Source organism: Phalangium opilio, unplaced genomic scaffold (genome assembly GCF_054372755.1).
Source record: "Phalangium opilio isolate 3A_F unplaced genomic scaffold, DU_Popi_V2 ptg000352l_1, whole genome shotgun sequence".
Taxonomy (NCBI): domain Eukaryota; kingdom Metazoa; phylum Arthropoda; class Arachnida; order Opiliones; family Phalangiidae; genus Phalangium; species Phalangium opilio.
Window position 1 is genome coordinate 4,650,776 of NW_028324228.1, and position 12,040 is coordinate 4,662,815.

Below are 12,040 nucleotides of genomic sequence, written 5' to 3' on the forward strand. Positions count from 1 at the left end.
TGCAGCTGGGAGTTGTGGCGAGCTCCTGTAATCCAGCCCTTTGGAAGCTAGAATCGATGGATGGTATGAGGTTGGGATTCCTGTGACTCATGGACTCGTGTAGATCGGACGTCCGCGTTAAGCTGGGTGTCAATATGGTCGTCTTCAGGTAACTGATGGACCACCAGGTTGTTCTAAGGAGGGACAAACCGGCTCAGGGCGGTAACGCAGCAGGCAAAAGTTCCCGCATTCGGCAGTGACGGGATAACGTCTGAGAGCGAGCTTCGAGTCACAACGCAACCAATACGACCGTACACGATTCTTATGTCAGTCTTTACACTTCAGATAGTGATTTTAACTTCAATGTTGTTATTCTTTCAAAGTTTGAATTGTTTTATTCGAGGTAACTTTGCAGCTAGGAGTTGTGGCGAGTTCCTGTAATCCAGCCCTTTGGAAGCTAGAATCGATGGATGGTATGAGGTTGGGATTCCTGTGACTCATGGACTCGTGTAGATCGGACGTCCGCGTTAAGCTGGGTGTCAATATGGTCGTCTTCAGGTAACTGATGGACCACCAGGTTGTTCTAAGGAGGGACAAACCGGCTCAGGGCGGTAACGCAGCAGGCAAAAGTTCCCGCATTCGGCAGTGACGGGATAACGTCTGAGAGCGAGCTTCGAGTCACAACGCAACCAATACGACCGTACACGATTCTTATGTCAGTCTTTACACTTCAGATAGTGATTTTAACTTCAATGTTGTTATCCTTTCAAAGTTTGAATTGTTTTATTCGAGGTAACTTTGCAGCTGGAGTTGTGGCGAGCCCCTGTAATCCAGCCCTTTGGAAGCTAGAAACGATGGATGGTATGAGGTAGGGATTCCTGTGACTCATGGACTCGTGTAGATCAGACGTCCGCGTTAAGCTGGGTGTCAATATGGTCGTCTTCAGGTAACTGATGGACCACCAGGTTGTTCTAAGGAGGGACAAACCGACTCAGGGCGGTAACGCAGCAGGCAAAAGTTCCCACATTCGGCAGTGACGGGATAACCTCTTAGAGCGAGCTTCGAGTCACAACGCAACCAATACGACCGTACACGATTCTTATGTCAGTCTTTACACTTCAGATAGTGATTTTAACTTCAATGTTGTTATTCTTTCAAAGTTTGAATTGTTTTATTCGAGGTAACTTTGCAGCTGGGAGTTGTGGCGTTCCCCTGTAATCCAGCCCTTTGGAAGCTAGAATCGATGGATGGTATGAGGTTGGGATTCCTGTATCTCAAGGACTCGTGTAGATCGGACGTCCGCGTTAAGCTGGGTGTCAATATGGTCGTCTTCAGGTAACTGATGGACCACCAGGTTGTTCTAAGGAGGGACAAACCGGCTCAGGGCGGTAACGCAGCAGGCAAAAGTTCCCACATTCGGCAGTGACGGGATAACCTCTTAGAGCGAGCTTCGAGTCACAACGCAACCAATACGACCGTACACGATTCTTATGTCAGTCTTTACACTTCAGATAGTGATTTTAACTTCAATGTTGTTATTCTTTCAAAGTTTGAATTGTTTTATTCGAGGTAACTTTGCAGCTGGGAGTTGTGGCGTTCCCCTGTAATCCAGCCCTTTGGAAGCTAGAATCGATGGATGGTATGAGGTTGGGATTCCTGTGACTCATGGACTCGTGTAGATCGGACGTCCGCGTTAAGCTGGGTGTCAATATGGTCGTCTTCAGGTAACTGATGGACCACCAGGTTGTTCTAAGGAGGGACAAACCGGCTCAGGGCGGTAACGCAGCAGGCAAAAATTCCCGCATTCGGCAGTGACGGGATAACCTCTGAGAGCGAGCTTCGAGTCACAACGCAACCAATACGACCGTACACGATTCTTATGTCAGTCTTTACACTTCAGATAGTGATTTTAACTTCAATGTTGTTATTCTTTCAAAGTTTGAATTGTTTTATTCGAGGTAACTTTGCAGCTGGGAGTTGTGGCGAGCTCCTGTAATCCAGCCCTTTGGAAGCTAGAATCGATGGATGGTATGAGGTTGGGATTCCTGTGACTCATGGACTCGTGTAGATCGGACGTCCGCGTTAAGCTGGGTGTCAATATGGTCGTCTTCAGGTAACTGATGGACCACCAGGTTGTTCTAAGGAGGGACAAACCGGCTCAGGGCGGTAACGCAGCAGGCAAAAGTTCCCGCATTCGGCAGTGACGGGATAACGTCTGAGAGCGAGCTTCGAGTCACAACGCAACCAATACGACCGTACACGATTCTTATGTCAGTCTTTACACTTCAGATAGTGATTTTAACTTCAATGTTGTTATTCTTTCAAAGTTTGAATTGTTTTATTCGAGGTAACTTTGCAGCTAGGAGTTGTGGCGAGTTCCTGTAATCCAGCCCTTTGGAAGCTAGAATCGATGGATGGTATGAGGTTGGGATTCCTGTGACTCATGGACTCGTGTAGATCGGACGTCCGCGTTAAGCTGGGTGTCAATATGGTCGTCTTCAGGTAACTGATGGACCACCAGGTTGTTCTAAGGAGGGACAAACCGGCTCAGGGCGGTAACGCAGCAGGCAAAAGTTCCCGCATTCGGCAGTGACGGGATAACGTCTGAGAGCGAGCTTCGAGTCACAACGCAACCAATACGACCGTACACGATTCTTATGTCAGTCTTTACACTTCAGATAGTGATTTTAACTTCAATGTTGTTATCCTTTCAAAGTTTGAATTGTTTTATTCGAGGTAACTTTGCAGCTGGAGTTGTGGCGAGCCCCTGTAATCCAGCCCTTTGGAAGCTAGAATCGATGGATGGTATGAGGTAGGGATTCCTGTGACTCATGGACTCGTGTAGATCAGACGTCCGCGTTAAGCTGGGTGTCAATATGGTCGTCTTCAGGTAACTGATGGACCACCAGGTTGTTCTAAGGAGGGACAAACCGACTCAGGGCGGTAACGCAGCAGGCAAAAGTTCCCGCATTCGGCAGTGACGGGATAACGTCTGAGAGTGAGCTTCGGGTCACAACGCAACCAATACGACCGTACACGATTCTTATGTCAGTCTTTACACTTCAGATAGTGATTTTAACTTCAATGTTGTTATCCTTTCAAAGTTTGAATTGTTTTATTCGAGGTAACTTTGCAGCTGGGAGTTGTGGCGTTCCCCTGTAATCCAGCCCTTCGGAAGCTAGAATCGATGGATGGTATGAGGTTGGGATTCCTGTGACTCATGGACTCGTGTAGATCGGACGTCCGCGTTAAGCTGGGTGTCAATATGGTCGTCTTCAGGTAACTGATGGACCACCAGGTTGTTCTAAGGAGGGACAAACCGGCTCAGGGCGGTAACGCAGCAGGCAATAGTTCCCGCATTCGGCAGTGACGGGATAACGTCTGAGAGCGAGCTTCGAGTCACAACGCAACCAATACGACCGTACACGATTCTTATGTCAGTCTTTACACTTCAGATAGTGATTTTAACTTCAATGTTGTTATTCTTTCAAAGTTTGAATTGTTTTATTCGAGGTAACTTTGCAGCTGGGAGTTGTGGCGAGCTCCTGTAATCCAGCCCTTTGGAAGCTAGAATCGATGGATGGTATGAGGTTGTGCTTCCTGTGACTCATGGACTCGTGTAGATCGGACGTCCGCGTTAAGCTGGGTGTCAATATGGTCGTCTTCAGGTAACTGATGGACCACCAGGTTGTTCTAAGGAGGGACAAACCGGCTCAGGGCGGTAACGCAGCAGGCAAAAGTTCCCGCATTCGGCAGTGACGGGATAACGTCTGAGAGCGAGCTTCGAGTCACAACGCAACCAATACGACCGTACACGATTCTTATGTCAGTCTTTACACTTCAGATAGTGATTTTAACTTCAATGTTGTTATTCTTTCAAAGTTTGAATTGTTTTATTCGAGGTAACTTTGCAGCTAGGAGTTGTGGCGAGTTCCTGTAATCCAGCCCTTTGGAAGCTAGAATCGATGGATGGTATGAGGTTGGGATTCCTGTGACTCATGGACTCGTGTAGATCGGACGTCCGCGTTAAGCTGGGTGTCAATATGGTCGTCTTCAGGTAACTGATGGACCACCAGGTTGTTCTAAGGAGGGACAAACCGGCTCAGGGCGGTAACGCAGCAGGCAAAAGTTCCTGCATTCGGCAGTGACGGGATAACGTCTGAGAGCGAGCTTCGAGTCACAACGCAACCAATACGACCGTACACGATTCTTATGTCAGTCTTTACACTTCAGATAGTGATTTTAACTTCAATGTTGTTATCCTTTCAAAGTTTGAATTGTTTTATTCGAGGTAACTTTGCAGCTGGAGTTGTGGCGAGCCCCTGTAATCCAGCCCTTTGGAAGCTAGAAACGATGGATGGTATGAGGTAGGGATTCCTGTGACTCATGGACTCGTGTAGATCAGACGTCCGCGTTAAGCTGGGTGTCAATATGGTCGTCTTCAGGTAACTGATGGACCACCAGGTTGTTCTAAGGAGGGACAAACCGACTCAGGGCGGTAACGCAGCAGGCAAAAGTTCCCGCATTCGGCAGTGACGGGATAACGTCTGAGAGTGAGCTTCGGGTCACAACGCAACCAATACGACCGTACACGATTCTTATGTCAGTCTTTACACTTCAGATAGTGATTTTAACTTCAATGTTGTTATCCTTTCAAAGTTTGAATTGTTTTATTCGAGGTAACTTTGCAGCTGGGAGTTGTGGCGTTCCCCTGTAATCCAGCCCTTCGGAAGCTAGAATCGATAGACGATATGAGGTTGGGATTCCTGTAACTCAAGGACTCGTGTAGATCGGACGTCCGCGTTAAGCTGGGTGTCAATATGGTCGTCTTCAGGTAACTGATGGACCACCAGGTTGTTCTAAGGAGGGACAAACCGGCTCAGGGCGGTAACGCAGCAGGCAAAAGTTCCCACATTCGGCAGTGACGGGATAACCTCTTAGAGCGAGCTTCGAGTCACAACGCAACCAATACGACCGTACACGATTCTTATGTCAGTCTTTACACTTCAGATAGTGATTTTAACTTCAATGTTGTTATTCTTTCAAAGTTTGAATTGTTTTATTCGAGGTAACTTTGCAGCTGGGAGTTGTGGCGTTCCCCTGTAATCCAGCCCTTTGGAAGCTAGAATCGATGGATGGTATGAGGTTGGGATTCCTGTATCTCAAGGACTCGTGTAGATCGGACGTCCGCGTTAAGCTGGGTGTCAATATGGTCGTCTTCAGGTAACTGATGGACCACCAGGTTGTTCTAAGGAGGGACAAACCGGCTCAGGGCGGTAACGCAGCAGGCAAAAGTTCCCACATTCGGCAGTGACGGGATAACCTCTTAGAGCGAGCTTCGAGTCACAACGCAACCAATACGACCGTACACGATTCTTATGTCAGTCTTTACACTTCAGATAGTGATTTTAACTTCAATGTTGTTATTCTTTCAAAGTTTGAATTGTTTTATTCGAGGTAACTTTGCAGCTGGGAGTTGTGGCGTTCCCCTGTAATCCAGCCCTTTGGAAGCTAGAATCGATGGATGGTATGAGGTTGGGATTCCTGTGACTCATGGACTCGTGTAGATCGGACGTCCGCGTTAAGCTGGGTGTCAATATGGTCGTCTTCAGGTAACTGATGGACCACCAGGTTGTTCTAAGGAGGGACAAACCGGCTCAGGGCGGTAACGCAGCAGGCAAAAGTTCCCGCATTCGGCAGTGACGGGATAACGTCTGAGAGCGAGCTTCGAGTCACAACGCAACCAATACGACCGTACACGATTCTTATGTCAGTCTTTACACTTCAGATAGTGATTTTAACTTCAATGTTGTTATCCTTTCAAAGTTTGAATTGTTTTATTCGAGGTAACTTTGCAGCTGGAGTTGTGGCGAGCCCCTGTAATCCAGCCCTTTGGAAGCTAGAATCGATGGATGGTATGAGGTAGGGATTCCTGTGACTCATGGACTCGTGTAGATCAGACGTCCGCGTTAAGCTGGGTGTCAATATGGTCGTCTTCAGGTAACTGATGGACCACCAGGTTGTTCTAAGGAGGGACAAACCGACTCAGGGCGGTAACGCAGCAGGCAAAAGTTCCCGCATTCGGCAGTGACGGGATAACGTCTGAGAGTGAGCTTCGGGTCACAACGCAACCAATACGACCGTACACGATTCTTATGTCAGTCTTTACTCTTCAGATAGTGATTTTAACTTCAATGTTGTTATCCTTTCAAAGTTTGAATTGTTTTATTCGAGGTAACTTTGCAGCTGGGAGTTGTGGCGTTCCCCTGTAATCCAGCCCTTCGGAAGCTAGAATCGATAGACGATATGAGGTTGGGATTCCTGTAACTCAAGGACTCGTGTAGATCGGACGTCCGCGTTAAGCTGGGTGTCAATATGGTCGTCTTCAGGTAACTGATGGACCACCAGGTTGTTCTAAGGAGGGACAAACCGGCTCAGGGCGGTAACGCAGCAGGCAAAAGTTCCCACATTCGGCAGTGACGGGATAACCTCTTAGAGCGAGCTTCGAGTCACAACGCAACCAATACGACCGTACACGATTCTTATGTCAGTCTTTACACTTCAGATAGTGATTTTAACTTCAATGTTGTTATTCTTTCAAAGTTTGAATTGTTTTATTCGAGGTAACTTTGCAGCTGGGAGTTGTGGCGAGCTCCTGTAATCCAGCCCTTTGGAAGCTAGAATCGATGGATGGTATGAGGTTGGGATTCCTGTGACTCATGGACTCGTGTAGATCGGACGTCCGCGTTAAGCTGGGTGTCAATATGGTCGTCTTCAGGTAACTGATGGACCACCAGGTTGTTCTAAGGAGGGACAAACCGGCTCAGGGCGGTAACGCAGCAGGCAAAAGTTCCCGCATTCGGCAGTGACGGGATAACCTCTGAGAGCGAGCTTCGAGTCACAACGCAACCAATACGACCGTACACGATTCTTATGTCAGTCTTTACACTTCAGATAGTGATTTTAACTTCAATGTTGTTATTCTTTCAAAGTTTGAATTGTTTTATTCGAGGTAACTTTGCAGCTGGGAGTTGTGGCGAGCTCCTGTAATCCAGCCCTTTGGAAGCTAGAATCGATGGATGGTATGAGGTTGGGATTCCTGTGACTCCTGGACTCGTGTCGATCGGACGTCCGCGTTAAGCTGGGTGTCAATATGGTCGTCTTCAGGTAACTGATGGACCACCAGGTTGTTCTAAGGAGGGACAAACCGGCTCAGGGCGGTAACGCAGCAGGCAATAGTTCCCGCATTCGGCAGTGACGGGATAACGTCTGAGAGGGAGCTTCGAGTCACAACGCAACCAATACGACCGTACACGATTCTTATGTCAGTCTTTACACTTCAGATAGTGATTTTAACTTCAATGTTGTTATTCTTTCAAAGTTTGAATTGTTTTATTCGAGGTAACTTTGCAGCTGGGAGTTGTGGCGAGCTCCTGTAATCCAGCCCTTTGGAAGCTAGAATCGATGGATGGTATGAGGTTGGGATTCCTGTGACTCATGGACTCGTGTAGATCGGACGTCCGCGTTAAGCTGGGTGTCAATATGGTCGTCTTCAGGTAACTGATGGACCACCAGGTTGTTCTAAGGAGGGACAAACCGGCTCAGGGCGGTAACGCAGCAGGCAAAAGTTCCCGCATTCGGCAGTGACGGGATAACGTCTGAGAGCGAGCTTCGAGTCACAACGCAACCAATACGACCGTACACGATTCTTATGTCAGTCTTTACACTTCAGATAGTGATTTTAACTTCAATGTTGTTATTCTTTCAAAGTTTGAATTGTTTTATTCGAGGTAACTTTGCAGCTGGGAGTTGTGGCGAGTTCCTGTAATCCAGCCCTTTGGAAGCTAGAATCGATGGATGGTATGAGGTTGGGATTCCTGTGACTCATGGACTCGTGTAGATCGGACGTCCGCGTTAAGCTGGGTGTCAATATGGTCGTCTTCAGGTAACTGATGGACCACCAGGTTGTTCTAAGGAGGGACAAACCGACTCAGGGCGGTAACGCAGCAGGCAAAAGTTCCCGCATTCGGCAGTGACGGGATAACGTCTGAGAGTGAGCTTCGGGTCACAACGCAACCAATACGACCGTACACGATTCTTATGTCAGTCTTTACACTTCAGATAGTGATTTTAACTTCAATGTTGTTATCCTTTCAAAGTTTGAATTGTTTTATTCGAGGTAACTTTGCAGCTGGGAGTTGTGGCGTTCCCCTGTAATCCAGCCCTTCGGAAGCTAGAATCGTTAGACGATATGAGGTTGGGATTCCTGTAACTCAAGGACTCGTGTAGATCGGACGTCCGCGTTAAGCTGGGTGTCAATATGGTCGTCTTCAGGTAACTGATGGACCACCAGGTTGTTCTAAGGAGGGACAAACCGGCTCAGGGCGGTAACGCAGCAGGCAAAAGTTCCCGCATTCGGCAGTGACGGGATAACGTCTGAGAGCGAGCTTCGAGTCACAACGCAACCAATACGACCGTACACGATTCTTATGTCAGTCTTTACACTTCAGATAGTGATTTTAACTTCAATGTTGTTATTTTTTCAAAGTTTGAATTGTTTTATTCGAGGTAACTTTGCAGCTGGAGTTGTGGCGAGCCCCTGTAATCCAGCCCTTTGGAAGCTAGAATCGATGGATGGTATGAGGTAGGGATTCCTGTGACTCATGGACTCGTGTAGATCGGACGGCCGCGTTAAGGTGGGTGTCAATATGGTCGTCTTCAGGTAACTGATGGACCACCAGGTTGTTCTAAGGAGGGACAAACCGGCTCAGGGCGGTAACGCAGCAGGCAAAAGTTCCCGCATTCGGCAGTGACGGGATAACGTCTGAGAGTGAGCTTCGGGTCACAACGCAACCAATACGACCGTACACGATTCTTATGTCAGTCTTTACACTTCAGATAGTGATTTTAACTTCAATGTTGTTATTCTTTCAAAGTTTGAATTGTTTTATTCGAGGTAACTTTGCAGCTGGGAGTTGTGGCGTTCCCCTGTAATCCAGCCCTTCGGAAGGTAGAATCGATGGACGATATGAGGTTGGGATTCCTGTAACTCAAGGACTCGTGTAGATCGGACGTCCGCGTTAAGCTGGGTGTCAATATGGTCGTCTTCAGGTAACTGATGGACCACCAGGTTGTTCTAAGGAGGGACAAACCGGCTCAGGGCGGTAACGCAGCAGGCAAAAGTTCCCGCATTCGGCAGTGACGGGATAACGTCTGAGAGCGAGCTTCGAGTCACAACGCAACCAATACGACCGTACACGATTCTTATGTCAGTCTTTACACTTCAGATAGTGATTTTAACTTCAATGTTGTTATTCTTTCAAAGTTTGAATTGTTTTATTCGAGGTAACTTTGCAGCTGGAGTTGTGGCGAGCCCCTGTAATCCAGCCCTTCGGAAGCTAGAATCGATGGACGATATGAGGTTGGGATTCCTGTATCTCAAGGACTCGTGTAGATCGGACGTCCGCGTTAAGCTGGGTGTCAATATGGTCGTCTTCAGGTAACTGATGGACCACCAGGTTGTTCTAAGGAGGGACAAACCGGCTCAGGGCGGTAACGCAGCAGGCAAAAGTTCCCGCATTCGGCAGTGACGGGATAACGTCTGAGAGCGAGCTTCGAGTCACAACGCAACCAATACGACCGTACACGATTCTTATGTCAGTCTTTACACTTCAGATAGTGATTTTAACTTCAATGTTGTTATTTTTTCAAAGTTTGAATTGTTTTATTCGAGGTAACTTTGCAGCTGGGAGTTGTGGCGAGCTCCTGTAATCCAGCCCTTTGGAAGCTAGAATCGATGGATGGTATGAGGTTGGGATTCCTGTGACTCATGGACTCGTGTAGATCGGACGTCCGCGTTAAGCTGGGTGTCAATATGGTCGTCTTCAGGTAACTGATGGACCACCAGGTTGTTCTAAGGAGGGACAAACCGGCTCAGGGCGGTAACGCAGCAGGCATAAGTTCCCGCATTCAGCAGTGACGGGATAACGTCTGAGAGCGAGCTTCGAGTCACAACGCAACCAATACGACCGTACACGATTCTTATGTCAGTCTTTACACTTCAGATAGTGATTTTAACTTCAATGTTGTTATCCTTTCAAAGTTTGAATTGTTTTATTCGAGGTAACTTTGCAGCTGGGAGTTGTGGCGTTCCCCTGTAATCCAGCCCTTCGGAAGCTAGAATCGATAGACGATATGAGGTTGGGATTCCTGTAACTCAAGGACTCGTGTAGATCGGACGTCCGCGTTAAGCTGGGTGTCAATATGGTCGTCTTCAGGTAACTGATGGACCACCAGGTTGTTCTAAGGAGGGACAAACCGGCTCAGGGCGGTAACGCAGCAGGCAAAAGTTCCCACATTCGGCAGTGACGGGATAACCTCTTAGAGCGAGCTTCGAGTCACAACGCAACCAATACGACCGTACACGATTCTTATGTCATTCTTTACACTTCAGATAGTGATTTTAACTTCAATGTTGTTATTCTTTCAAAGTTTGAATTGTTTTATTCGAGGTAACTTTGCAGCTGGGTGTTGTGGCGTTCCCCTGTAATCCAGCCCTTCGGAAGCTAGAATCGATGGACGATATGAGGTTGGGATTCGTGTAACTCAAGGACTCGTGTAGATCGGACGTCCGCGTTAAGCTGGGTGTCAATATGGTCGTCTTCAGGTAACTGATGGACCACCAGGTTGTTCTAAGGAGGGACAAACCGGCTCAGGGCGGTAACGCAGCAGGCAAAAGTTCCCGCATTCGGCAGTGACGGGATAACGTCTGAGAGCGAGCTTCGAGTCACAACGCAACCAATACGACCGTACACGATTCTTATGTCAGTCTTTACACTTCAGATAGTGATTTTAACTTCAATGTTGTTATTCTTTCAAAGTTTGAATTGTTTTATTCGAGGTAACTTTGCAGCTGGGAGTTGTGGCGAGCTCCTGTAATCCAGCCCTTTGGAAGCTAGAATCGATGGATGGTATGAGGTTGGGATTCCTGTGACTCATGGACTCGTGTAGATCGGACGTCCGCGTTAAGCTGGGTGTCAATATGGTCGTCTTCAGGTAACTGATGGACCACCAGGTTGTTCTAAGGAGGGACAAACCGGCTCAGGGCGGTAACGCAGCAGGCAAAAGTTCCCGCATTCGGCAGTGACGGGATAACGTCTGAGAGTGAGCTTCGGGTCACAACGCAACCAATACGACCGTACACGATTCTTATGTCAGTCTTTACACTTCAGATAGTGATTTTAACTTCAATGTTGTTATTCTTTCAAAGTTTGAATTGTTTTATTCGAGGTAACTTTGCAGCTGGGAGTTGTGGCGTTCCCCTGTAATCCAGCCCTTCGGAAGGTAGAATCGATGGACGATATGAGGTTGGGATTCCTGTAACTCAAGGACTCGTGTAGATCGGACGTCCGCGTTAAGCTGGGTGTCAATATGGTCGTCTTCAGGTAACTGATGGACCACCAGGTTGTTCTAAGGAGGGACAAACCGGCTCAGGGCGGTAACGCAGCAGGCAAAAGTTCCCGCATTCGGCAGTGACGGGATAACGTCTGAGAGCGAGCTTCGAGTCACAACGCAACCAATACGACCGTACACGATTCTTATGTCAGTCTTTACACTTCAGATAGTGATTTTAACTTCAATGTTGTTATTCTTTCAAAGTTTGAATTGTTTTATTCGAGGTAACTTTGCAGCTGGAGTTGTGGCGAGCCCCTGTAATCCAGCCCTTCGGAAGCTAGAATCGATGGACGATATGAGGTTGGGATTCCTGTATCTCAAGGACTCGTGTAGATCGGACGTCCGCGTTAAGCTGGGTGTCAATATGGTCGTCTTCAGGTAACTGATGGACCACCAGGTTGTTCTAAGGAGGGACAAACCGGCTCAGGGCGGTAACGCAGCAGGCAAAAGTTCCCGCATTCGGCAGTGACGGGATAACGTCTGAGAGCGAGCTTCGAGTCACAACGCAACCAATACGACCGTACACGATTCTTATGTCAGTCTTTACACTTCAGATAGTGATTTTAACTTCAATGTTGTTATTTTTTCAAAGTTTGAATTGTTTTAT

General features: G+C 47.6%; 31 non-coding genes across 31 annotated transcripts; all 31 read left to right on the forward strand.

The window, feature by feature from the left end:
- Positions 1–4: 4 nt before the first annotated feature.
- On the forward strand, positions 5–304 carry LOC149606848 (signal recognition particle RNA). Its single transcript, XR_016377296.1, has one exon.
- Positions 305–393: 89 nt separating this feature from the next.
- On the forward strand, positions 394–693 carry LOC149606849 (signal recognition particle RNA). Its single transcript, XR_016377234.1, has one exon.
- Positions 694–782: 89 nt separating this feature from the next.
- On the forward strand, positions 783–1,081 carry LOC149606850 (signal recognition particle RNA). Its single transcript, XR_016377129.1, has one exon.
- Positions 1,082–1,170: 89 nt separating this feature from the next.
- Positions 1,171–1,470, forward strand: LOC149606851 (signal recognition particle RNA). The gene has a single exon (XR_016377595.1).
- Positions 1,471–1,559: 89 nt separating this feature from the next.
- On the forward strand, positions 1,560–1,859 carry LOC149606852 (signal recognition particle RNA). Its single transcript, XR_016377464.1, has one exon.
- An 89-nt stretch (positions 1,860–1,948) lies between these two features.
- LOC149606853 (signal recognition particle RNA) lies at positions 1,949–2,248 on the forward strand. The gene has a single exon (XR_016377308.1).
- An 89-nt stretch (positions 2,249–2,337) lies between these two features.
- Positions 2,338–2,637, forward strand: LOC149606854 (signal recognition particle RNA). The gene has a single exon (XR_016377235.1).
- Positions 2,638–2,726: 89 nt separating this feature from the next.
- On the forward strand, positions 2,727–3,025 carry LOC149606855 (signal recognition particle RNA). The gene has a single exon (XR_016377604.1).
- An 89-nt stretch (positions 3,026–3,114) lies between these two features.
- On the forward strand, positions 3,115–3,414 carry LOC149606856 (signal recognition particle RNA). Its single transcript, XR_016377315.1, has one exon.
- Positions 3,415–3,503: 89 nt separating this feature from the next.
- On the forward strand, positions 3,504–3,803 carry LOC149606857 (signal recognition particle RNA). The gene has a single exon (XR_016377478.1).
- Positions 3,804–3,892: 89 nt separating this feature from the next.
- On the forward strand, positions 3,893–4,192 carry LOC149606858 (signal recognition particle RNA). The gene has a single exon (XR_016377247.1).
- Positions 4,193–4,281: 89 nt separating this feature from the next.
- On the forward strand, positions 4,282–4,580 carry LOC149606859 (signal recognition particle RNA). Its single transcript, XR_016377651.1, has one exon.
- Positions 4,581–4,669: 89 nt separating this feature from the next.
- Positions 4,670–4,969, forward strand: LOC149606860 (signal recognition particle RNA). Its single transcript, XR_016377670.1, has one exon.
- An 89-nt stretch (positions 4,970–5,058) lies between these two features.
- On the forward strand, positions 5,059–5,358 carry LOC149606861 (signal recognition particle RNA). Its single transcript, XR_016377596.1, has one exon.
- Positions 5,359–5,447: 89 nt separating this feature from the next.
- On the forward strand, positions 5,448–5,747 carry LOC149606862 (signal recognition particle RNA). Its single transcript, XR_016377286.1, has one exon.
- Positions 5,748–5,836: 89 nt separating this feature from the next.
- On the forward strand, positions 5,837–6,135 carry LOC149606863 (signal recognition particle RNA). The gene has a single exon (XR_016377605.1).
- Positions 6,136–6,224: 89 nt separating this feature from the next.
- Positions 6,225–6,524, forward strand: LOC149606864 (signal recognition particle RNA). The gene has a single exon (XR_016377672.1).
- An 89-nt stretch (positions 6,525–6,613) lies between these two features.
- LOC149606865 (signal recognition particle RNA) lies at positions 6,614–6,913 on the forward strand. Its single transcript, XR_016377246.1, has one exon.
- An 89-nt stretch (positions 6,914–7,002) lies between these two features.
- Positions 7,003–7,302, forward strand: LOC149606866 (signal recognition particle RNA). Its single transcript, XR_016377238.1, has one exon.
- Positions 7,303–7,391: 89 nt separating this feature from the next.
- On the forward strand, positions 7,392–7,691 carry LOC149606867 (signal recognition particle RNA). The gene has a single exon (XR_016377320.1).
- Positions 7,692–7,780: 89 nt separating this feature from the next.
- On the forward strand, positions 7,781–8,080 carry LOC149606868 (signal recognition particle RNA). The gene has a single exon (XR_016377323.1).
- An 89-nt stretch (positions 8,081–8,169) lies between these two features.
- Positions 8,170–8,469, forward strand: LOC149606869 (signal recognition particle RNA). Its single transcript, XR_016377370.1, has one exon.
- An 89-nt stretch (positions 8,470–8,558) lies between these two features.
- Positions 8,559–8,857, forward strand: LOC149606870 (signal recognition particle RNA). Its single transcript, XR_016377626.1, has one exon.
- Positions 8,858–8,946: 89 nt separating this feature from the next.
- On the forward strand, positions 8,947–9,246 carry LOC149606871 (signal recognition particle RNA). The gene has a single exon (XR_016377490.1).
- An 89-nt stretch (positions 9,247–9,335) lies between these two features.
- LOC149606872 (signal recognition particle RNA) lies at positions 9,336–9,634 on the forward strand. Its single transcript, XR_016377476.1, has one exon.
- Positions 9,635–9,723: 89 nt separating this feature from the next.
- On the forward strand, positions 9,724–10,023 carry LOC149606873 (signal recognition particle RNA). Its single transcript, XR_016377682.1, has one exon.
- Positions 10,024–10,112: 89 nt separating this feature from the next.
- Positions 10,113–10,412, forward strand: LOC149606874 (signal recognition particle RNA). The gene has a single exon (XR_016377673.1).
- Positions 10,413–10,501: 89 nt separating this feature from the next.
- Positions 10,502–10,801, forward strand: LOC149606875 (signal recognition particle RNA). Its single transcript, XR_016377375.1, has one exon.
- An 89-nt stretch (positions 10,802–10,890) lies between these two features.
- LOC149606876 (signal recognition particle RNA) lies at positions 10,891–11,190 on the forward strand. The gene has a single exon (XR_016377213.1).
- An 89-nt stretch (positions 11,191–11,279) lies between these two features.
- Positions 11,280–11,579, forward strand: LOC149606877 (signal recognition particle RNA). The gene has a single exon (XR_016377491.1).
- Positions 11,580–11,668: 89 nt separating this feature from the next.
- LOC149606878 (signal recognition particle RNA) lies at positions 11,669–11,967 on the forward strand. The gene has a single exon (XR_016377477.1).
- The last annotated feature ends 73 nt before the right edge of the window (positions 11,968–12,040 follow it).